Source organism: Ranitomeya imitator, chromosome 3 (assembly GCF_032444005.1).
Source record: "Ranitomeya imitator isolate aRanImi1 chromosome 3, aRanImi1.pri, whole genome shotgun sequence".
In the NCBI taxonomy this organism is placed as follows: Eukaryota; Metazoa; Chordata; class Amphibia; order Anura; family Dendrobatidae; genus Ranitomeya; species Ranitomeya imitator.
The window spans coordinates 70,938,554-70,963,806 of NC_091284.1; the positions used below are offsets into that span (position 1 = coordinate 70,938,554).

General features: G+C 40.6%; 1 protein-coding gene across 2 annotated transcripts in view; it reads left to right on the forward strand.

Annotated features, from left to right (window-relative positions):
* Nucleotides 1–25,253, forward strand: part of CADM2 (cell adhesion molecule 2) — a 2,470,210-nt gene that overhangs the window by 1,694,050 nt on the left and 750,907 nt on the right. The gene's annotated exons all lie outside the window — the stretch shown is intronic.

Genomic DNA, 25,253 nt, shown 5'->3' on the forward strand with positions numbered 1-25,253 from the left:
GTGTGGAAAGTGGGGGTGACCTGAGCGGGATGGCAGTTCTTGATAGAGAATGAAAGAAGGTTGTGGTCAGAGAGTGGGAGAGGGGAGTTTGTGAAATCATCCACTGAGCAAAGCCGGGAAAAGACCAAGTCAAGGGAGTTTCCATCTTCATGTGTTGGAGAGTTAGTATGCTGTGAGAGGCCGAAAGAGGAGGTTAGAGATAAAAGGTGAGAAGCAGATGGGGAGGGGGGAGAGGCAGTGGGGATGTTGAAATCACCCATGATAAGGGTGGGGGTGTCACAGGAGAGAAAGTGTGGAAGCCAGGTGGCAAAGTGATCCAGGAACTGATGAGAGGGGCCGGGAGGACGATACACCACCGCCACTCGCATGGAGAAGGGGACGTAGAGTCTGACCACATGGACCTCAAAGGAAGGGAAGACAAGTGAGGGTACTTGTATGATAAGCTATGCTACTTGCCACATGTGCAGGGCATTGTAGTAGCTAAAGTATCCATGGTTATGACTGGAGGTGAGTGAAAATTTCAATATTCAGTTCGGCTCATGATAGACAAATTTGCAATATTCGCCAATTTAACCCCTTCACGACCATGCCCTTTTCAGTTTTTGCGTTCTCATTTTTCACTCCCCTCCTTCCCAGAGTCATAACTTTTTTATTTGTCCATCAATATGGCCATGAGAGGGCTTGCTTTTTGAGGGACAAGTTGCACTTTTCCACAACATCATTGGTTTTGTCATGTCGTGTAACAGAAAACAGGAAAAAAATTCCAAATGCGGTGAAATTGCAAAAAAAGTGCAATCCAACTGGCTTTTTTTCTCAGTTCACTAAATGCCAAAACTGACCTGCTATATTGATTCTCCCGGTCATTACGAGTTCATAGACACCAAACATGTTTAGGTTACGTTTTATATAAGTGGTAAAAAAAAATCCAAACTTTGCTAAAAAAGAAATTGTGCAATTTTCCGTAGCGTCTCCATTTTTCGAGATCTGGGGTCAGATGAGGGCTTATTTTTTGCGTGCCAAGCTGGCGTTTTTAATTATACCATTTTGGTGCAGACACATTCTTTTGATCACCCGTTATTACATTTTAATGCAATGTTGCGGCGACCAAAAAAACGTAATTCTGGGGTTTCTATTTTTTTTCTCACTACGCCGTTTAGCGATCAGGTTAATCCTTCTTTTATTGATAGATCGGGTGATTCTGAACCCGGTGATACCAAACATGTGTAGGTTTGATTTTTTTTTATTGGTTTATTTTGAATGGGGCGAAAGGGGGATGATCTAAACTTTTATATTTTTTTAATTTTTTTCATATTTTTTAAACTTTTTTTTAACTTTTGCCATGCTTCAATAGCCTCCATGGGAGGCTAGAAGCTGGCACAACTGGATTGGCTCTGCTACATAGCAGAGATCATCAGATAGCTGCCATGTAGCTGAATTGCAGGCTTGATATGAGCGCCGACCACAGGGTGGCGCTCACAGCAGGCCGGCATTAGTAACCATAGAGGTCTCAAGGACCTCTATGGTTACCATCCTGATGCATTGCCGACCCCCGATCATGTGATGGGGATAGGCGATGCGATCATTTCCGACCACGCGGCCGGAAGCGCCAGTTAAATGCCGCTGTCAGTGGCATTTTTTTTTTTTTTTCAGTTTTCAATCAAGTTATTTTATTAAGACATGCCATTACAAGTCATAGATACAGAGAACATAGATACATAGATACAGATTACACCCGCCGCTATTGCGGGCACATGTCAGCTGTTCAAAACAGCTGACATGTCCCGACTTTGAGGTAGGCTCAGCGATGGAGCCCACATCAAAGCAGGGGACCCGACCTCCGCTTTAATAGTACGGCGAAGGTCGGGAAGAGGTTAATCGTCGAACATAGCTGAACATGCACAGCACAAAAGCCGGTGTTTCCCATGCTTCTGATCAGCGGTAATGTTACCATCGGTAGATTATTATTGCCATCAGAGCCCTGTGGAGCCATGCTGTTAGATGTCAACATGACCCCACAGAGATGCTGTTACCTGTGGTAAAAAGCTTACTGCAGGTCAGCAGGCACCTGCTGATGAGAGGCTGCTACTCCCATCAGGCTATGTCTGCTGTCACTGATAAGTGATAGTTTGAGCCAGTGATGGGAGAAATAGTCTCTCGTCTGCCAGTGCCTGTGCTGTACACTGTAGTCCATGCAATTCTAAGTGTCCCATGGCAATCTCACATGTAGAACAATTACATCAACTGTCTGTATAGTCTTTGCTAGTTATATTTTATAGAGGGACTCTATGTCAATTTTTTTCTGGGGTCAGTATGTAAGCTAGCCAGTAAATGCTAAGAAATCAGCTGTGAGCTGATATTAATAGCCTCGGAACCTTTATGGCTATTAGCTCATTTCCAGAATATTAATATCAGCCCTCAACTGTCAGCTTCCCTCTGCTGGTTATGAAAATTATTTGGGAGCCTGCACATTTTTTTTTAAATTAACAGTTGCTGTTTGGTTACAGCCTATGCAGGTTCATTCTGTAAATGCTCCTACATAAGATGGTTACAGTGTGTGCATGTGTGCACATATGTGCGTATGTCTGTGTGTTTACTTACACTTTAGTAATGAGGTTGTCTGGCTGACATCTTTTCATTACTAAACATAGGGCTTGGTGTCAATAACAGCTGCTAACACCAAGCACTAATCCCATTACCCTGATGCTAATGCATTAGAACAGGGGTGGGGAACCTCAGGCCCCAGGGCCATTTACGGCTCTCGATGACCTTTTATCAGGCCCCTGAGCAGATTCTCAGGGACCACATTCTTGGGCAGGGATGTGTATTTTGATTACAACCAGCTCATTAATTTCTTATTGCTCTGTTAGCACAGACTTGCAGTGTTCACTACTGAACACTGAAGGGCATGCAATGAAAGATTACATCCTCAAACCACTGCCAGAGATGGGATGTACTTTGTGAGCGGAATTTGTGTGGCCCCCGAAGGATGGTATAAATATCCAAATGGCCCTTGGTAGAAAAAAGATTCCCCACCCCTGCATTGGAATGAAAAAGAAGGTGTTGAACAAAGAAATTGCACCACCAATCTTTGTATATTTAGCTAAATAAAGACTTCATTGCTGTACAAAAATGCACACAAAACCGCTGCAAAAACGCACCAAAAAGTGCCAAAATGTGCATTTCTGTCATAGCGTTTTTGCTGCCAAGAGATGCAGAAACCTTGCACAAATTTCTGCAGGCAAATACAAAAGTGCGCTCATACCCTAAAGCTGGAGTTACCCTTCCGATTTTAAAATCGGTCCAATTTTATTCCTGCAAAGTCAGACGAGTGTAATGCAAGTGTCATGCATTTTTCATGCGAATACAATCTGATTTACATCATAAGGACGGTTTCACAAATCCTGATATAGTACCTGAGACGTCAGTGACATAAACAATTAGTACAGTGTGTGTGCAGCTTACTGAACATGTAATTAATTATTAAAAGATTAAAAAACGGCTTGGGCTCCCATGTAATTTTTATAAAGGGAAAGCCGATGACTGGGGGCGGATGGTTATAGCCTTTAAAGGGGGTAAACCCCCTGGAGCTTTCTACGATATTAATATTAGCTCACAGCTGTATGCTTAGCCTTTGCTGGCTATTAAAATGGGGGACCCCAGAAAAAATGACGTAAGGTCCCCTATAATTAACTCCTTAACCACCGGAGCTTTTTCGGTTTTACGTTTTCACTTTTCCTTCTTCCCAGAGGCATAATTATTTTTCTATAAATATAGCCATGTGAAGTTTTTTGCGGGACAAGTTGTTGTTTTGAACAACACCATTGGTTTTACCATGTCATGTACTAGAAAATGGTAAAAAAAATTCCAAGTGCCGTGAAATTGTAAATAAGTGCAATCCCACACTTGTTTTTTGCTTGGATTTTTACTAGGTTCTCTAAGTGCTAAAACTGGCCTGCCATTATGATTGTCCAGGTCATTATGAGTTCGTAGACACCAAACATGCCTAGGTTCTTTTTTATCTAAGGCTGGTTTCACATTTACGTTTAAAAAACGCAGCGTTTTAAACTCAAACGCATGTGGTAAAAAAACGCATGTAAACGTGGTAAAATGCCGCGTTTTTTAGACGCATGCGTTTTTGCATGTTTTATTATAAACGCGCCGTTTTGACGCGTTTTCATGCGTTTTTTCATGCGTTTGCATTTTTTAAATGCATGATGAGAAGTGTGTGACAGCTGCCAATCATCAAAATCAACAAGAAAACCCACAATAAGCAGAAATAGCTAGGGCTAGGGTTAGGGTTAGGGTTTGGATCCCTAGTATCCCTAGGGATCCTAACCCTAACCCTAACCCTTACCCTAACCCTAACCCTAAGGGATCTTAACCCTAACCTTAACCCTAGCCCTACCCCTTACCCTAACCCTACCCCTACCCCTAACCCTACCCCTAACCCTACCCCTAACCCTAACCCTATCCCTAACCCTAACCCTACCCCTACCCCTAACCCTACCCCTAACCCTAACCCTACCCCTAACCCTAACCCTACTCCTAACCCTAAATCTATCCCTAACCCTATCCCTAACCCTATCCCTTACCCTAACCCTAACCCTAGGGTTAGGATTAGGGTTAGGGGTAGGGTTAGGGGTAGGGTTAGGGTTAGGGGTAGGGTTAGGGGTAGGGTTAGGGTTGGGGTTAGGTTAGGGGTAGGGTTAGGGTTAGGGGTAGGGTTAGGGTTAGGGGTAGGGGTAGGGTAAGGTGTAGGATACCTTTACAATTTTATGGTGTGGGGTGGCTTATCAGTGTGTTTTCTTGTTTTTTTTAAATAAAAACGTATGCGATTTTAACGCAACCAAACGCATGTGCTTAAAAACGCATGTTTTACGTTTACATCGACAACAATACGCTTTTTTTGCGGCAAAAAAACGCCGCTAAAAATTACTACATGTTGCATTTCTGCAACACAACACATGCATACAAAAGACGCATGCAGCGGCAAAACGCATGCGTTTTTAATATTAAGTAGAGGAAAAAAAATGCATGCTTTTTTTGCGCTAAAACGCAGCGGCAAAAAACGCAAATGTGAAACCAGCCTAAGCGGTGAAAAAAAATTCCAAACTTTGTTTTAAAAAAAAATTGCGCCATTTTCCAATAACGACTCCATTTTTCATGATGTTAGGTTAGGTGAGGGCTTAATTTTTGCATGCCGAGCTGACGTTTTTGATACCATTTTGGTGCAAATACAAACTTTTGATCACCCGTTATTACATTTTAATACAATGTCGCGGCAACCAAAAACGTAATTTTGGTGTTTTGACTTTTTTTTTGCGGCGCCATTTAGCAATCAGGTTAATACTTTTTTTATTGACAGATTGGGCAATTATGAACGTGGCGATACCAAATATGTGTAGTTTTGATTTTATTTGTATTGTTTTATTTTGAATGGGGTGATTTGAACTTTTATTTTTTTTATTTTTTTATATTTTTAAAAACATTTTTCTTTTACTTTTGGCATGCTTCAATAGTCTCCATAGGAGACTAGAAGCTTCCATAGCGCGATCCGCTCTGCTACATAAAGGCGATGATCAGATCCCCACTATGTAGTAGAATTGCTGAATTGCTATGACCACCAATCCAGCACTGCCAATCATAGAGGTGTCCAGGAGACCTCAGGTTGTCATGCCGACACACCGATGACCCGCGATCACGTGAGGCAGGTCACCGGTGTGCGTATTTCAGGCATGATTGCTGGAAGCACCATTTAAATGCCACTGTCAGCATTTGACAGTGGTATTTAGCTAGGTAATAGCTACAGTTGGATTGCGATTCCACCTGCAGCTATTGCGGGCACATGTCAGCTGTTCAAAACAGCTGACATGTCCCAGGAAAGATATGGTCTCACCGCCAGAGCCCACATCAAAGGGAGGGATACCGACATCAGCATAAATGTACTCCCGATGTCGGTAAGGGGTTAATCACCAGCAAAGGCTATGCAGACAGCTGTGGTCTGATATTAATAGTCTAGGAAGGGGCCATGCATACTGGCCCCCCAGGTCAAAAGCATCAGCTATCATGCGTCCCAGAAAAGGTGCATCTCTAAGATGCACCAATTCTTGCACTTAGCCTCGCTCTTTCCACTTGTCCTGTAGCGGTAGCAAGTGGGGTGATAGTTGGGGGGGGTTCATGTCATCTTTGTATTGTCAGGTGACATCAAGCCCTGAGGTTAGTAATGGAGAGGCATCAATAAGACCCCCCCATTACTAACCTCCTAGTAACTTTGTACAAAAACACAGATGCCAAGAAAAAAGTCCTTTAATTGAAAGAATGATACATACTCCTTTAATAGATCTTAATTAAACCATAATGTTGACCTCGCCCATGCCCTGGTCATCTGCAAAAGAGTTAAAAATAAAAAAAATATATTCCCCACCTTTCCGCATAGATGCTGCTAATCCATTTGTGCCACAGCAGGTCTAGCTCTGCTACATCTAGATGGCAGTCTGCATGGTTGCATGATGTGACCATACAGTCTGTCATTCAGCAGAGATACTGGGCAGCGTCTGCTACTGCTGCCCATTATTTCGCAGTAAAGTGGTAGGACCTGCCTGACGTCACCATGAATGTGAGAAAGTTCTCACGCTCCCGGTGCCTTCAGACAGGTCCTGGAAGTTCACAGCCAATGAATTCACTTCATCTCTCTGACGTTAGCACAAACGCCTTTGTGAATTTTCACACTAACGTGAAAGCGGTACCGGTGAGGTCCATGTCCGTGTGTGTAATACTTGCGGCACACATGTGCCAGCCGTGTGCCAGCCATGAGCTGCATCAACACCACACGGCGGGCACCAGGGAACCAGCGGAACAGTAAGCACTGTTGCCGGGTGCTGAAGACGACGCTCATCATTCTCCCTTGCTCTGTTGGCGATCAGCACAAGCAGGGGAGAATTATGAGAGTTGTATCCAAGTGACAACAATGACAGCAGTGGCGCCTTTTGGGACTATTACTCCCATCATCCGACACCTGCTGCCCCTAATAATAGTAGAACTAGAAGAATAAATGATGTGCACTCTGCTAACATACTAGGTGCAGGATGAATCTGGACTGGGTCCAGAGGACATAATCAAGAGAAAAAAAGCCACACTCAAAGAGTATTGTTATGTTTCCAAACAGGAAAAACTCTTGTGTTTATTATGTATACAATAGAAGTCCACCACAGGAAAATTCAATTGACAAAGTAATGTATCAAGATAATAAGGTAACATTTCAACCCTGTTCTGGGTCTTTGAGGTTTGGCAACCAGCCTTGCTAAAGCTGACAGCTGGGGGCTGGTATTCTCAGTCTGGTAAGGGGCCATTGATGTAGGCTCCCCAGTCAACAAATAGCAGCCCGCAGCTTCAAAGAAAAGGTGCATCTATTAGATGCGCCAATTCTGGTTCTTTGCCCTGCTCTTCCCATTTGCCCTGTAGTGGTGGCAAATGGAGTTCATATTTCTGGGGTTGTTGTCACCTTTGTATTGTCAGGTGACATCAAGCACACAGATTAGTAATGAAGAGGCATCTATAAGGCACCTATCCATTACTAATCCTATAGTTACATGGTAAATAAAGACACATCCAGAATGAAGTCCTTTACTAGAAATAAGACTAAACACAGTTTTACTTTTTTATTTTAAAAAAAACACAGTTATACTCACCTAACGCCTAATTTCACTCAATCCCTTGGCTTCTGTAAGAAAACAAAAATGAAAAACAACAATATCCCTCACTTGTCCGTCGTGCCATATTTTTTCCGAATTTATGTTTGGCGATCGTTTTCCAAACATATTCACTCATCTCTAGTTATGACCAATCATATAGTGACAGTTGGTTAGCTGTTAGTGGCCATAACATAGATAACTAAGCTGCTGCAATGCCCTGCGCATGTTGTAAGCGACATTGCTAATCAGAAGAACTATACTACATTTCAAATTGTAGGTTTTTGCTAATATTATTATTACACCTGGTACATATTGGGATAGGATCTTGGAGATGGGCATACTCATTTAAAATAGTCCATATACTGTATTTTGAATTATTAGTAGTCATGTAAAGTTATTTGTGTAATCAATTATATCAGAACCTTCTCTGCTGCTGGGTTGTAATAATCTACCCCCTGCACTGGGGCTTCCTGCATTGATTAGGCATTGGGTCATGCATGTTATAAGGTCACAATATCAGGACATCATAGTGTGCTTCACTTAAGGCCTAGTCAACACCTTGGGAAAGCACGTCGTGGTACTATGATATTGTGACATCATGACTTGTGTTGAGACCAATTCAGAGTAGGAAGAATTAGTGCAGAATGAAGAGAAAAGAGAACAGATCAGAGTCTGAGGAAACAGAAGAGAATTGGGCATGGAGCTACATCAGTAGACAAGATGAGTTACAATGTGATTATATCATTCAAATTTGTTTAATTTGAGGTCTATTTGATAAATTAATTTTTACGTTTTTCTTGGATAATTTCCAGAAAAATGTTGAATTTGAATTGATGCAGGTTTGCTCATTACTTGGCTCACAATTAATCAAATATATGCTTGTCAATCAATGATTTTTTTTACCCTTTTTTTTATTTTCTGCTTTTTACTTTATTACTCAAATGTCAAAATAGATCAATTGTTCATTATTAGGGTTCTAGTTTCTTATGATCAGTATATTATTGCTTGAAAATCTCTTGAGAAGCTGTGATCTACATCATAACCATTTGGGTTGCCACTTATAGACACATACAGCATTGACATCTCAGAACACAGTATCACAAATGTTTTTTTTTTCATTTCATAGCAAGCCAAAAGGAAATAAAAGGACGGACACAAGTAATTTTGCAAGTGGAAATTCTTTCTCATACTCCACATTAAGAAAAAACATAAACATTACCACCCCATCCTCCACTATTAATAGACCATCAAATGTAAAGACGTTGCTGGGTCTTGTAATGTTTTACAGAAGACATTTTCATGTTGAGATCATCTACAGTTGGTTGGAGAATACTAAAACTTAACCTTTATTAAATTAGTTAAAAAAGTATATAAAGTGTGGGAAAATAGTGCAAAAAAGTGCTTGTGCTTCAACCATAAGTGCAACTTAAAATCAGTAACTGTTGCACATACCACGTATCTATAATACGTCTCCCTCATTATCCGCTGATAAGCCAAGTCGGCATGGCGAATGCAGACCAATGCCCGAGATGAGAATTTGGACACTCAGACAAAGGCAGTGGCTGAAATATTTGGTCCTACAGATGAGTATAAAATTGCTTTTTAAAGATATACCCATTCGTGTCATATACTGAACCTGCCTGCCCCTGGTGGGAGGTATTATGTATTCTGATGACCGTCTTTGGGTTTATGCATTATGAATGATATATTATGAGCTTGCATGGATGTTGCACTACCACTAAACCACTGTAAAGGGCTTTTGTAAGTTTTGGCCCTATTTGACCACACAGCGGAGACGCAATTGAAGGTCAGATATTGACAGCGCCGGTATCTGTATGTGTGGTTTAAAGGACACTATAAGGGGCTTTTCGTTGGGGGTCGCCCTATTTCGACCACACAGGAGAGGCGCAATTGAAGGTCAGATGTTGACTGCGCTGATATCTATATATGTGGAATTGATATTTTATGGCCTTGCTGAATTTTCAAGGTAGATAATAAATAACAAAGGACAGTGACATTTTTCTCGGTGTCAATTACACGGAAATCCTATAAGATTGACATTTGGTCTGCAGGTAGGATATGCATTGTCTCTACATACTAGTGGTGGTGACTTTATTATAGATACGTGGTATGTGCAACAGTTACTGATTTTAAGTTGCACTTATGGTTGAAGCACAAGCACTTTTTTGCACTATTTTCCCGCACTTTATAAACTTTTTTAACTAATTTAATAAAGGTTAAGTTTTACTATTCTCCAACCAGCTGTTAGCAAGTTATAGTAGAGGTTGAATATATTTCTGCCTTTGCTGAAAAGCTGAGATTATCTACAGCCATGAAGAGTGTCAGCATTCATTAACATGTACATTAATGTGTCAAGAACATGAGTAGTCGACGTTGAATGATCTCATGAAGAGCTTCAATACCCATGTTTTTTGTCATTTAGAATGACTTGTTCAGCGCCTCATTCCATGCAATACACAATAACACTACAACAGTATAGATGTTCTTCCATTTATCATCTTCTCCCCAGAGCATTATATTTTACAGTTACTTGTCCCCAGCTGAAAGTGCTTGTAGTGTTGATCAATTAACGCCACAATCTCACTCATCTGTAGATCTACCACTTACATAACACACAAATTATCCTTCGTGCAAACAGTGCAGGAGACATCTTTTCTACATACAATTATTAACCGAGCCCTCAAGGTATTTTTATAACTGTTGGTGTTTCCTACAATAATAATGTGCAATTGTGAAATGCAAATACAGCATGCTTGTAGTGATGAGCTAGTGATCCGTCAAGGTCAACAGTCATTGATCATGAATCGTTGGTCATTTCTAGAGGTAGGCTCATTGATTAACTGATTTTGAGAAACAGTTAATTTGCCTATTTCTATCAAAGACTAATGATTCCCTAATCCATTTGCAAACTGTGAATCATGAACTTGGCAGATCAGTTCACTGAACTCTGCTGCCAACATGACACCGAAGGGAAATGCTTTGGTTTTCAATCTGCTGACTTGCAGACTCGTGTAAAATTATTTCAAAGTGGCTTTCTTCATAATCTACTTACTCCTAAGCAATGAAACTCAGTAAGAGCTTTTATATGACTTATGATTAAGACTGTGAGCACACAATCACTGTACAAAATATTAGCAATGCGTCTGCACTGTTATAAAACAGATAGTGGCCTTTTGTGCTCTTCTCTTGGTTGAAGATATCATAAGGCGAGTTGGTGGCCACTTCTGTGGACACATCAGTAATTGGTCATCGCTGGATTGGAGCAATGGCATTCACTAGATGACATCCACAGCTCATGTTTTAATTAGCCACTATGACATTACACCAGGCCGATTAATCAAAAGGAGGGCTATGGATGCCCGGAAGTAGGAGGCGGGTCTCAGTGCTCCTGCCCAGTAGTCATAGATTATAGATGTGGTCAGTAGACTGGGCCCTACCAATCACTTTGCGCAAACTCTACTCATGCAAGATGACCTCCTTAAAAAACATAATTTCTTATTATTTTGTTTGTCGTTGTGTCTATTTGTGACATCCAAGTGATTGTGATTTTATTTGCAGCTCGTCAAGTGTTTGGCTAATAAGCTAATGTTGAGATGATCCTTTTGAATAGCGAGAATCTGCTGTTTTTAACAAAACTCTTGGAATGTCAGAATGTAATAAACGCTCACTAATATCTAGAGTATTAAAATAACTGTGAGACTTAGTACTAAATTGTAGCAATGTAATGGTCACATTTGTAATTAATCACAAATAAGCACATGCATCATGCCCTACCAAAATTTATTTAGTGAGAGCCTCTTTCCTCCTTTCACAAAATATCAGCTACTTTCCGTTTCTTCCACTAAGCTCTCCTAATGTTGTTTTCTTGCATTTGTTATTCAAAGTAACAGGAAAGTAAATAATATTTTTTTCAGTTTACGGCAGCAATCCTTTTATTATGGTCTTATATTTCTCAATTCAATGCTATTTATTTGATAGAAACTCCGTTTGCTTTTTGTCCTTTCATATGATCACATTTTGAATGCAGCATTATTTCCTGTTAAAACTGCAGGTTAAATTTAACTTCAATATGTTCTGTGATTAAAGTAAATTAGCAAGTTATTTCTAGGTAATCTGAAGACAGCAGTAGATAGGGGCTGAAACAAAGATTTCAATGATGTGTCACTTGCTAAGCTGTGTGCTGTTGTTTACTTACAGTAAAGGATTTATCACCTTGAGATTATAAATTTCTGGACTACAGCTCATGAGTCTGCTAGAAAACCACACCCCTTCATCTGATAAGCAGCTTACTCTCAAAAGACAATGTACGCAGAAAGCTGTGGTGTGTGCGGGGTTAGCTTTCTTATCTCTGGTACATGGTACATCTAAGAACTCTGCTTCACAAGTCTTACTTCCAAAGACATACTGATAGGGAATTTAGATTGTGAGCCCCAACGGGGACAGCGGCGATAATGTGTGCAACCTGTAAAGCGCTGCGGAATATGTTAGCGCTATATAAAAAATAAAGATTATTATTATTGCTGCACCCAGTCATGTAAGTAATACATCATTGGAATCAGAGTCTCTTTTTCTACATTATACTTCTCTCAGCAGAGGTAGCAAAAACCTGGTGACAGATTCCCTGAGAACTACACAATGTCATCATCAACTTAACAATTAGGGCTGAGCGAATAGCTTTGGGTAACTCCTTATCCGAATAGCTATAGCGCTTAACGAATAGCTGCATCGGGAACCCGGATACCTGGAGTGCTTCCGATAATCAGCTGTTCGGCGCCGCAGCTGCATGTGTTGTGGCTGTGCGACAGTTACAGCATATGATAATCAGCTCACTGTCTATTGACAATATAGATAGAGAGCCTGGTGTGGGTGGGGTCAGCTTTCTGAGCTCTGCTGCATGCTAAATCTAAAAACTCTTAAAGTGTCACAACTGTTTCACCCAGTAAACTAAGTGATACATTGTTGTATTCAGGGTCTATAAGTCTACATTATGCTGTTCTTAAATGAGCTAGCAAAAACCTGCTGACAGATTCCCTTTAAGTGAAGAAATAGAATATAGTCGAGAATTAAAGATTTATCAATGATCAGACAGCACTCTACACCTATAACACTGTGCTATCAATATTATCCAAACTAAAAACATTATATAGTGATATATTAATGTCTCATGACTATGTGTCTGTAAATGGACAAATAATGTAGTAATAATGGACACTCCACTAAAGTATGTATCCTATGAGAGATAAGGAGTAAAAGATCCAAAATATAATTTTGCTTTCTCAAGTACAACCCCGGCAAAACGCGCGTTGGGGCTTCTGTTTGCTGCAAATTTTTGCACAGAGTACTATGGATGAGCTAACCTTTGGATATGTTTACCTTGGGTTTTCTTTTTAAAACTCCTTTTATGTTGCAATTGCTTTCTGATGTTTACATTTTGTAATGAGTGTTAATTGTACTAATTGTGACACTACGGTAATCATACATATATAAGCACCGGTGAGCCTTTACTACAAATGTATGGTGTACTATATATGGTGTTTTGTGACTTGTGTGCCTTTATAGTCCATTGTGACCTTTCAAACTATCATTTGGCTTTTTTCAGGCAAGCACCATTTTGTTAGTTCCATATGTATTTATTAGCCTATCTTGTTTCCTATATCTGCTATAACATTGCATATTTGCAGTATTTTTATATCGTGTGCCATCACCATTAACTGTTTTCATATGTATTTTCTGTGCCGGCTATTGTCATTTTTTGCAATAATTTTTTTTTTCTTTTTCAAAACGGCATTTTGGATCTATGACTCCTAAACACCTATAACACTGTGTAACAAATGAAATTGGTCAAGTTGAATGAAATTCTCCAAGTAACATATTATACCGTCTCTAGTAATAATGTCCAATAATTTGAGATATGAATGTTGGGACACCCATGTGAAGTGATAATTAGATCAGCGGTATGTATGTTCATCTAGGGATAAAAAACTAACAACTATTTCTTGCATCTGTAAATTACTCTACAGAGCACATCAAACTAATGATGCCTAAAGAAACTATACTTGATTTCATTAAATGAAAAGTGATTTTTTTTCAAGCTTCATATACATTTACTGATTAAGCTGTAGAATATTATTTTGTTTTCTTTATATCGGGGAAAAATTAATTCCACTTTATATGCCAGTAAACTTTTTTTACAGTGCCAGGTTGCACAAATATTTTTCAACCTTTTACGTTTTCATAACAATGTGTAGAATCTCTGACAAAATGCTTTTAAAAGCAAGGTCAGGTCTTTTAGTTACATATTTTTGATAGTGAGACCCAGAAATGTCAATTATGCTACATGATATTCCGACATGACACTAATGTACAACCATTGACTTGCAGTAACCTGAACGATAACACAATGTATCCTAAGTATAGATTTTGTGGTCATACACATGATTATTGTATTATGTACCTTCCTATCAGTAAAATACTATTTTTTTTTTAATTCCTCTAAATTCATTTGGCATATCCTAAATATTTTTTGCTTTAAAGCTTAATATTTTAGTTCCAAATCTAATTTACTTTCTAGTAGGTGACAGAGATGACTCCTATGGCACATTTCTCCATTTCTCTGTCTGTAAAAACAATAACGGTCCTGTGGATCATTATGCAAGTTGTCAACAAGTTTAACAGTTCATCAGTTCTTGGCATGAAAAATGTGTCATGATAAGAAGCTTCACTGAGGTAATGAGAGTGTAAAATAGACTAAAATTGTCTTCAACTATGTATTCATTAGAAATCAAAGTATTTTGCACTGAGTAAGAACATACATTATGTACATTTCTTGTAGGTAGCAGATATGTAGTAAGAAAAAAGTTCCTCATTTTGAATGGTGGCCAGCTTGCTAACATAGCCTCAGGTTTTTTATTATTATTTTTGATATGGATACTCGGTCATAGAAGTGCTGCCTTTGTCACTTAATAAAGTATGATCAATCAAGTTTAGGAGAGGGATACTGTTTTCATAATTTCCTAAACAAATAAGGATGCACAGATGACACATGGGTGACATGAACACAACTCAAATCTTTATTCCACAGGGGACACGCAAGCTTGGCAGCTCACTTTAAGACACAGTTCTTACCGACAAAACATAAAACGACTGGTGATGGAAGTTGTAATAATGTTCCGATATTAAAAGGCCCTGCTAGGTTAAGTCTTGATAAACCTTATTAAGGCCCTAACCTATGGCTGAAAGGAATAGGAGTCCCATCCATGCATGAAGTCTCTTAGTATGTCAGGTGCTTCTCCTTCAAATCCACGTTGGCTACACAAGCCTCTTTGTACCTTTCCTGAAGCAAATCTCACAGATAGTAGCAGCTTACTATACCTACACAGATCCGGGTGTCTTTTCTGTCCCCTTTACAGGCCTCTTGTCAGTAGTTCTCTTTTGTGGTGTCCTTCTCATCTGGTTTCTGCATTGTGCAGCTTGCCTTGTCGTTAGGATGGCCTCAAGCCCGTTTGCCCTCACAGCCCGTCCAACCTCAGGATGCCATATAATTAAAGAGCCTGCTACACAAATTCTTGATCCCAGTAGACTACATTTAATTTCAGCTTTGCTTTTCATGCTTTTAGAAAAAAAGTGTGTCTACAAATATAAATAATTTGTTGATGATTATCAAAGTGTCGAGGTGGCATCAAATATGTAGAATAAAGTCCTCAACCTTTTTGTATAAAGCATATTATAACCTTTAAATAAAGAATAGTGCTTAGTGTGACAACGAGGTAACTTCTTGACACTTGTGTCTGACAAGGAAGCCCTATAGCTACAATTAACATGTACAATAGGAGCATTTCCAATTAAAAAAAAAAAAAACATAAAAAATATACATGGTGTAGACAGTCCTTTACTCTCCAGTGAATTTAAGGTATTACATACACTCAACATGCCACTCGAAGCAAGGATCACCAAGCTATATCTTTCTTATTTTACACATTTCATATGGGGAGAGCAATCACTGGAAAAGGACATCATAGTTGGAAGAATAGAAGGAACAAGTCAATGAGGAAGATCAGCAACCCGATGGCTTAATACTATGAAGATAACAGCAGAGAAGATCCTGTTGAACCTATTTAGGCTTGCACAGGATCAATCTTCCCACAGATCATTCATCCATCAAATCTCCATGGCTTGAGATCCAGCCAAAGGATGTTAAAAAAAAAACCAGGGGAACATAGCTATTGCAGGAATCTAAAACATAACTTTTAATATGTATAAGGTAAAAATATATACAAAAAAACAAAAAATATCACCCCACAACAATATATAATGGTACTAAATGGTGTAGCCTGAATAAAAAACACCACTTATATATGATACCAAAAATGTTCATGAGAACAGCCATGCTACGTACAGTGTGCTGTCCCACGCTACCAAGATACCACTAGTTATAAACATAGGCACACATAGGCCCTCAGTGTTACATGGAGGGTGGCAGGTCCTTATGTCCTTTTTTTTAAGCACTCGTGCACTTTCTCTCCCAGGCAGGCACGTCCCCTGATGAATCAGCCTGCGAGGAAACGCGTCGGGACATCTCAATAGGGAGAGTGCAGGGCATGATATTGTCCAGGGGTAGCTGTGGACTGCCCTTGTAAGGGCGGGAGCCTGGGACTGTAGGTTTATGAATAGCCCCTTAGGGATTGACAGGGTATTGTCTCCCGGCATTGCTGTTATATGGACTTTTCTCCACTCCAGTGCATTGCTGGCTTCACCTACTTCGTTTATGGCATTTGGTGAGATCATTCCTGTTTTAACTACCTTTGTTGTTACATGATATTCCTTTTCTTTTGCCTTATCCCCTCCTGCCTGCTTTACTTATTTATTTGTCTTTGATACCTGCCAATATTTGTACATACAAGTTTACCCGGCTGAACATTTTTTGCACCTATGTGTGCCTATGTTTATAACTAGTGGTATCTTGGTAGCGTGGGACAGCACACTGTACGTAGCATGGCTGTTCTCATGAACATTTTTGGCATCATATATAAGTGGTGTTTTTTTATTCAGGCTACACCATTTAGTACCATTATATATTGTTGTGGGGTGATATTTTTTGTTTTTTTGTATATATTTTTACCTTATACATATTAAACGTTATGTTTTAGATTCCTACTATAGCTATGTTCCTCTAATTTTGGTGGGATTTGTTGTATATTTTCCAATTACCGTGGATTTATCTAGATTTGCTTTTTTCGCGTAAAAAAAAAAGCCACAAGATCACTTTTTGTTAGTAATAATGTATAATTAATCTTTTTATGCCCCGTGTACTTTTCCTTGAGCTTATGAGCAGAAACAAACCTAAGAAAGGAAGAAATAGAGATCTGCAACAAGAATGTGATTTCTTTAAAAAAATAAATCGGAAGTAAGTTTCAGATTATGAAAATAATATGTAATTACACATTTTTGTCATATGCTAAAATTAAGAACTAGTCCATGAAAAAAGATGACAGATATAATAGTGGCTAGTAATATATCATTTTAACACTAGAAATGAGTGGATCAATCTGCAGAGGATCTAGTTGACTCAAATTTCCTGAATTTTCCAATTTCGTGCGTATTCAAACATTTTGAGAGTCAATTAACAGTTTGCATAAAAAAAGTCACAGAGCCATTTCTCACATTGCTGAAAGATTAGAAAATGAGGGCATGTCTTTTAGTGTATCCACGCGGTCCTCCCCATAATACCATAAAGCTATGACATCTGGTGGATTATTACACCTTGTACAGTGGTGGTTAGTACCGGGGCCATCACAGACCATCGAGTCCTAGTGGGACGCAGTTTGTATGGCAGAGTTGTTTTCCATCTCCAATGTCAAGGGTAAGTCACTCATTAATCTTGTGTGTAAGCTCTTATGGTCAGCAGAGTCTTTCCCCTTTTATATAGAGTCTAAGCTCTTTTGGTGAGTAATTACAATCTTCCCATGATTGAATGAGATTTGCACAAATTTATTGGTAATGAATCGAATATTTCGGTAAAATTCTGGCAAATTCAACCTTCAGAAGATCCACTCATCTCTATTTAATACCATTTTTGGTTTGTAGAAGAGAAATAGCCCCAATTAAAGCATTCAAAATAGTGTTTACCCATATTTTAGTGCTGATTTCAACTTTTATCAATGGCTGGTCATAATTTTTAAGCTTCATAATTTATCATCGTCCCTGAATCACTGTTTTTATGACCTTTATTTGGTTACAGTTCTTCTGTGTAGGAGAATCCTGAAAAAGGTAACCCTCAAAATAGTAGAGAAGTTTTAACCAACCAAGAATGAGCGTCTTCACTCCAAGGGGACTTTAGCTGTTGCGTTGGCTTGCTCTATAATATGTAGAGCCTCATATAAAACCACAAAGAAATTCCACTTTAAACATACCCATAAAGTCACTACACTATTAAATACCCATAATTAGTTTGATTCAAGATGCAAGAAATTTCCTGTAAATTATTCTCTTCCATCAGTGTAGAATTGCTGATCATTTAAGTTCATTTTCGCAGCATTTCATAACCAAATCCTTCAGGTTCAATGCTGTTTTTTTTTTATCAACATGTGACCCAGTTTTCCCAAGGTAAAATGATAATCTATGAGTTTCAGATTTTAGAGGATATAATTTAAACATCGTTCATAAAGCTTTAATGGTCTTCTACTGGCTGTATGAATAGATTACATTAGAAAACGCAAAAGAAAAAAAGAAAAAATAAAAGAAAATACTGGAGGGAATAGTGAAATAAAATTAAAAAATGAACATTTTATCTCGCTGGAAGGGAAACACGTTTAGGTGCTCATGTTTTACTTTAATGATAATAAGATGTAAGAAATATTGGCACTTTCTTCATTTCCCATCTAAATGATAGTAAACTGTCACTGATAATGTGATGGTGAAGCCATTTTTCTTTCTTTGTTCCATTGGGAGAATGAGATGTTACAAGGTGATAGCAAGGTTTAGTGACAGAAAGATATAGTAAAAGCACGATGCAAAGCCCTTTGTCAATGTCCTACTAGAACTACCGTATATACTCGAGTATAAGCCGAGATTTTCAGCCCAAAATTTTGGGCTGAAAGTGCCCCTCTCGGCTTATACTCGAGTCACGGTGGGCGGCAGGGTCGGCGGGTGAGGGGGAGAGGGCGCTGAGGCATACTCACCTAGTCCCAGCGATCCTGGCGTTCCCCCTGCCCGTCACACGGTCTTTGGTGCTGCAGTTCTTCACCTCTTCAGCGGTCACGTGGGACCGCTCATTAGAGAAATGAATACGCGGCTCCACCTCCCATAGGGGTGGAGCCGCATATTCATTTCTCTTATCAGCGGTGCCGGTGACCGCTGATAGAGGAAGAGGCTGCGGCACCGAAGACCGTGTGACAGGCAGAGGGAGCGGGACGCCGGGAGCAGGTAAGTATGTCATATTCACCTGTCCCCGTTCCACACGCCGGTCGCTGCTCCATCTTCCCGACGTCTCTCCGCTCTGACTTTGCAGGTCAGAGGGCGCGATGACGCATATAGTGTGCGTAGCACCCTCTGCCTGATCAGTCAGAGCAGAGAGACGCCGGGACCGGACGCTGGGAGCTGCAAGCAAGAGAGGTGAGTATGGCATTTTTTTTAATTGCAGCAGCAGCAATGGCAGAGCTTTCTATGGCACAGCTATGGGGCAATACTGAACGGCGCAGAGCACTATATGGCAGCTATGGGGCAATACTGAATGGCGCAGAGCACTATATGGCAGCTATGGGGCAATACTGAACGGCGCAGAGCACTATATGGCAGCTATTGGGCAATAATGAACGGTGGAGAACTTAATAGCAACAATTTTATGCAGCAAATAATTATAAAAAAAATTATTAAATTAATATAACATCCAAAATTTAAATAATATGAATACTATCCCAATTTTTTGTTGCTAAAAGAAGAAAGAAGAGTGGCAACCCACTCGGTAATTTAGTAAAAACCAAAGAGACCGTCACTTGGACCTACAAGTCCAGAAAATACATATGTGGCAGCATAAAAAAATATATAAAGACGAAGGATTTTCCGAAACGCGCGTCGGGGTGCTCTGTACTTGGGCTAGGATTGGACGGACAGATATATTGCTGCTTTATACATCTCCCATATTCCTTCAAATGTGGTATACAAATACGATTGTGCACTATAGGTGAGGACACTTCAATGTATGGAGTAGTTCCTCCTCCCCTGTGTTTCTAAATTGTTGCACACATATTATTGGCACTTTTTGTACCGTATAAGGTCATATTGTAATTTTGCACATACACTTTAGTTCCACTTATTAAGCACCTTCCAAAATACTATTTTTTAACATTTTTTACATTATTATATTTTTTTCTATTTTTTATACACACAAGGCTTTATCAATTGTATACCACCGTATAGTTTATGGGATTGATTGGATTTCTCTACCTTGTTTATATTATATTCATCCTGTCTATCCGCCATATTTTAAATTTTCTTTTGATGTATCCCAAGTACGTGCACTGTTGTGCCGTTGTTGCCATATGTTTATAATAAAGGCTTATTGTATATCCATATTATCTCTCCTTGTGGCTTCTATATTTTGGAATATTTATATATATATATATATATATATATATATATATATATTTCTTTATATATTTTTTTAAGCTGCCACATATGTATTTTCTGGACTTGTAGGTCCAAGTGACGGTCTCTTTGGTTTTTAATAATGAACGGTGCAGAGCACTATATGGCACAGCTATGGGGCAATAATGAACGGCGCAGAGCACTATATGGCACAGCTATGGGGCAATAATGAACGGCGCAGAGCACTATATGGCACAGCTTTATATGGCACATCTATGGGGCAATAATGAACGGTGCAGAGCACTATATAGCACAGCTTTATATGGCACATCTATGGGGCAATAATGAACGGTGCAGAGCATTATATGGCACAGCTATGGGGCAATAATGAACGGTGCAGAGCACTATATGGCACAGCTATGGGGCAATAATGAACGGTGCAGAGCACTATATGGCACAGCTATGGGGCAATAATGAACGGTGCAGAGCACTATATGGCACAGCTATGGGGCAATAATGAACGGCGCAGAGCACTATATGGCACAGCTTTATATGGCACATCTATGGGGCAATAATGAACGGTGCAGAGCACTATATGGCACAGCTTTATATGGCACATCTATGGGGCAATAATGAACGGCGCAGAGCACTATATGGCACAGCTTTATATGGCACATCTATGGGGCAATAATGAATAGTATGGAGCATTATATGTGGCACAGCTTTATATGGAGCATCTTATGGGGCAATTATGAACGGTATAGAGCATCTATTTTTATTTTTGAAATTTACCAGTAGCTGCTGCATTTCCTACCCTAGGCTTATACTCGAGTCAATAAGTTTTCCCAGTTTTTTGTGGCAAAATTAGGGGAGTCGGCTTATACTCGGGTCGGCTTATACCCGAGTATATACGGTAATAGCTACAGTAGACTATGTGGTAATTAGCATGAATTTGTTTTTATGCATATGTAATACACATAAATACAATCGTTACAAAAACACATAATACTACACGCAAAAAGAAAAGGCAAAAAGTAAAAAATACCCCTAGCTAAATCAGTCTATTCACTCACAGCAGGCACAGAAAAGCTAGGCTCCAGTTTCAATAATGTCCATAGACTACAGTTACAAAACATGGGAAATTATAATGAAGTGTTGTCACGTTGCTTAGGAGAAAAAAAGCAATGTCGCTTGGTAATAAAACCTTTCTTCCAATTCCAAATAATTATAGTAATACATAACCAAAAAAAGTGCAGTGCTCGACCCAAGCAGGAACCAGTCTGTCTTGTGTTTCTTAAGCACTGATTAATTGTAAAGGGAAACGGAAGAGTGTGAAAACTGTTATGGCTGGCAATCAGGCAACACAGCGTGCAGTAATCAGCGCACATACAGAGATCTGGCAATAACCAAAAACAATAGGACAAGCTCTGAGACGTGGAATCTCTGTAGACTGCAGTACCTAATCTATCCTCACACAACTATAAGCAGCAGTGGATTGCGCCTAACAACTACCTATGCAACTCGGCACTGCCTGAGGAGCTGACTAGCCTGAAGATAGAAATACAAGCCTGACTTACCTCAGAGAAATACCCCAAAGGAATAGGCAGCCCCCCACATATAATGACTGTTAGCAAGATGAAAAGACAAACGTAGGAATGAAATAGATTCAGCAAAGTGAGGCCCGATATTCTAGACAGAGCGAGGATAGCAAAGAGAACTATGCAGTCTACAAAAAACCCTAAAACGAAAACCACGCAAAGGGGCAAAAAGACCCACCGTGCCGAACTAACAGCACGGCGGTGCACCCCTTTGCTTCTCAGAGCTTCCAGCAAAAGTTAATAGCAAGCTGGACAGAAAAAAACAGAAAAAACAAACTAGAAGCACTTATCTAGCAGAGCAGCAGGCCCAAGGAAAGATGCAGTAGCTCAGATCCAACACTGGAACATTGACAAGGAGCAAGGAAGACAGACTCAGGTGGAGCTAAATAGCAAGGCAGCCAACGAGCTCACCAAAACACCTGAGGGAGGAAGCCCAGAGACTGCAATACCACTTGTGACCACAGAAGTGAACTCAGCCACAGAATTCACAACAGTACCCCCCCCTTGAGGAGGGGTCACCGAACCCTCACCAGAACCCCCAGGCCGACCAGGATGAGCCACATGAAAGGCACGAACAAGATCTGGGGCATGGACATCAGAGGCAAAAACCCAGGAATTATCTTCCTGAGCATAACCCTTCCATTTGACCAGATACTGGAGTTTCCGTCTAGAGACACGAGAATCCAAAATCTTCTCCACAATATACTCCAATTCCCCCTCCACCAAAACAGGGGCAGGAGGCTCCACAGATGGAACCATAGGTGCCACGTATCTCCTCAACAACGACCTATGGAATACATTATGTATGGAAAAGGAGTCTGGGAGGGTCAGACGAAAAGACACCGGATTGAGAATCACAGAAATCCTATACGGACCAATAAAACGAGGTTTAAATTTAGGAGAGGAAACCTTCATAGGAATATGACGAGAAGATAACCAAACCAGATCCCCAACACGAAGTCGGGGTCCCACACGGCGTCTGCGATTAGCGAAAAGCTGAGCCTTCTCCTGGGACAAGGTCAAATTGTCCACCACCTGAGTCCAGATCTGCTGCAACCTGTCCACCACAGAATCCACACCAGGACAGTCCGAAGACTCAACCTGTCCTGAAGAGAAACGAGGATGGAACCCAGAATTGCAGAAAAATGGAGAGACCAAGGTAGCCGAGCTGGCCCGATTATTAAGGGCGAACTCAGCCAACGGCAAAAATGACACCCAATCATCCTGGTCAGCGGAAACAAAACATCTCAGATATGTTTCCAAGGTCTGATTGGTTCGTTCGGTCTGGCCATTAGTCTGAGGATGGAAGGCCGAGGAGAAAGATAGGTCAATGCCCATCCTACCACAAAAGGCTCGCCAGAACCTCGAGACAAACTGGGAACCTCTGTCAGAAACAATATTCTCAGGAATGCCATGTAAACGAACCACATGCTGGAAGAACAAAGGCACCAAATCAGAGGAGGAAGGCAATTTAACCAAGGGCACCAGATGGACCATTTTAGAAAAGCGATCACAGACCACCCAAATGACTGACATTTTTTGAGAAACGGGAAGGTCAGAAATGAAATCCATCGAAATATGTGTCCAAGGCCTCTTCGGGACCGGCAAGGGCAAAAGCAACCCACTGGCACGTGAACAGCAGGGCTTAGCCCTAGCACAAATTCCACAGGACTGCACAAAAGCACGCACATCCCGTGACAGAGATGGCCACCAGAAGGATCTAGCAACCAACTCCCTGGTACCAAAGATTCCTGGATGACCGGCCAGCACCGAACAATGAAGTTCAGAGATAACTTTACTAGTCCACCTATCAGGGACGAACAGTTTCTCGGCCGGACAACGATCAGGTTTATTAGCCTGAAATTTCTGCAACACTCTCCGCAAATCAGGGGAGATGGCAGACACAATGACTCCTTCCTTGAGGATACTCGCCGGCTCAGATAACCCCGGAGAGTCGGGCACAAAACTCCTAGACAGAGCATCCGCCTTCACATTTTTAGAGCCCGGAAGGTATGAAACCACAAAATCAAAACGAGCAAAAAATAACGACCAACGGGCCTGTCTAGGATTCAAGCGCTTGGCAGACTCAAGATAAGTAAGGTTCTTATGATCAGTCAAAACCACCACGCGATGCTTAGCACCCTCAAGCCAATGACGCCACTCCTCGAATGCCCACTTCATGGCCAGCAACTCTCGGTTGCCCACATCATAATTACGCTCAGCAGCAGAAAATTTCCTGGAAAAGAAAGCACATGGTTTGAACACTGAGCAACCAGAACCTCTCTGTGACAAAACCGCCCCTGCACCAATCTCAGAAGCATCAACCTCGACCTGGAACGGAAGAGAAACATCAGGTTGACACAACACAGGGGCACAGCAGAAACGACGCTTCAACTCCTGAAAAGCTTCCACGGCAGCAGAAGACCAATTAACCAAATCAGCACCCTTCTTGGTCAAATCGGTCAATGGTCTGGCAATGCTAGAAAAATTACAGATGAAGCGACGATAAAAATTAGCAAAGCCCAGGAATTTCTGCAGACTTTTTAGAGATGTCGGCTGAGTCCAATCCTGGATGGCCTGAACCTTAACCGGATCCATCTCGATAGTAGAAGGGGAAAAGATGAACCCCAAAAATGAAACTTTCTGCACACCGAAGAGACACTTTGATCCCTTCACGAACAAGGAATTAGCACGCAGTACCTGGAAAACCATTCTGACTTGCTTCACATGAGACTCCCAATCATCAGAGAAGATCAAAATGTCATCCAAGTAAACAATCAAGAATTTATCCAGATACTCACGGAAAATGTCATGCATAAAAGACTGAAAAACAGATGGAGCATTGGCAAGTCCAAACGGCATCACCAGATACTCAAAATGACCCTCGGGCGTATTAAATGCCGTTTTCCATTCATCTCCTTGCCTAATTCTCACCAGATTATACGCACCACGAAGATCTATCTTGGTGAACCAACTAGCCCCCTTAATCCGAGCAAACAAGTCAGAAATCAATGGCAAGGGATACTGAAACTTAACAGTGATCTTATTAAGAAGGCGGTAATCAATACACGGTCTTAGCGAACCATCCTTCTTGGCTACAAAAAAGAACCCTGCTCCCAATGGTGACGACGATGGGCGAATATGTCCCTTCTCCAGGGACTCCTTCACATAACTGCGCATAGCGGTGTGTTCAGGTACGGACAAATTAAATAAACGACCCTTAGGGAATTTACTACCAGGAATCAAATCGATAGCACAATCACAATTCCTATGCGGAGGTAGGGCATCAGACTTGGACTCTTCAAATACATCCTGAAAGTCCGACAAGAACTCTGGGATGTCAGAAGGAATGGATGACGAA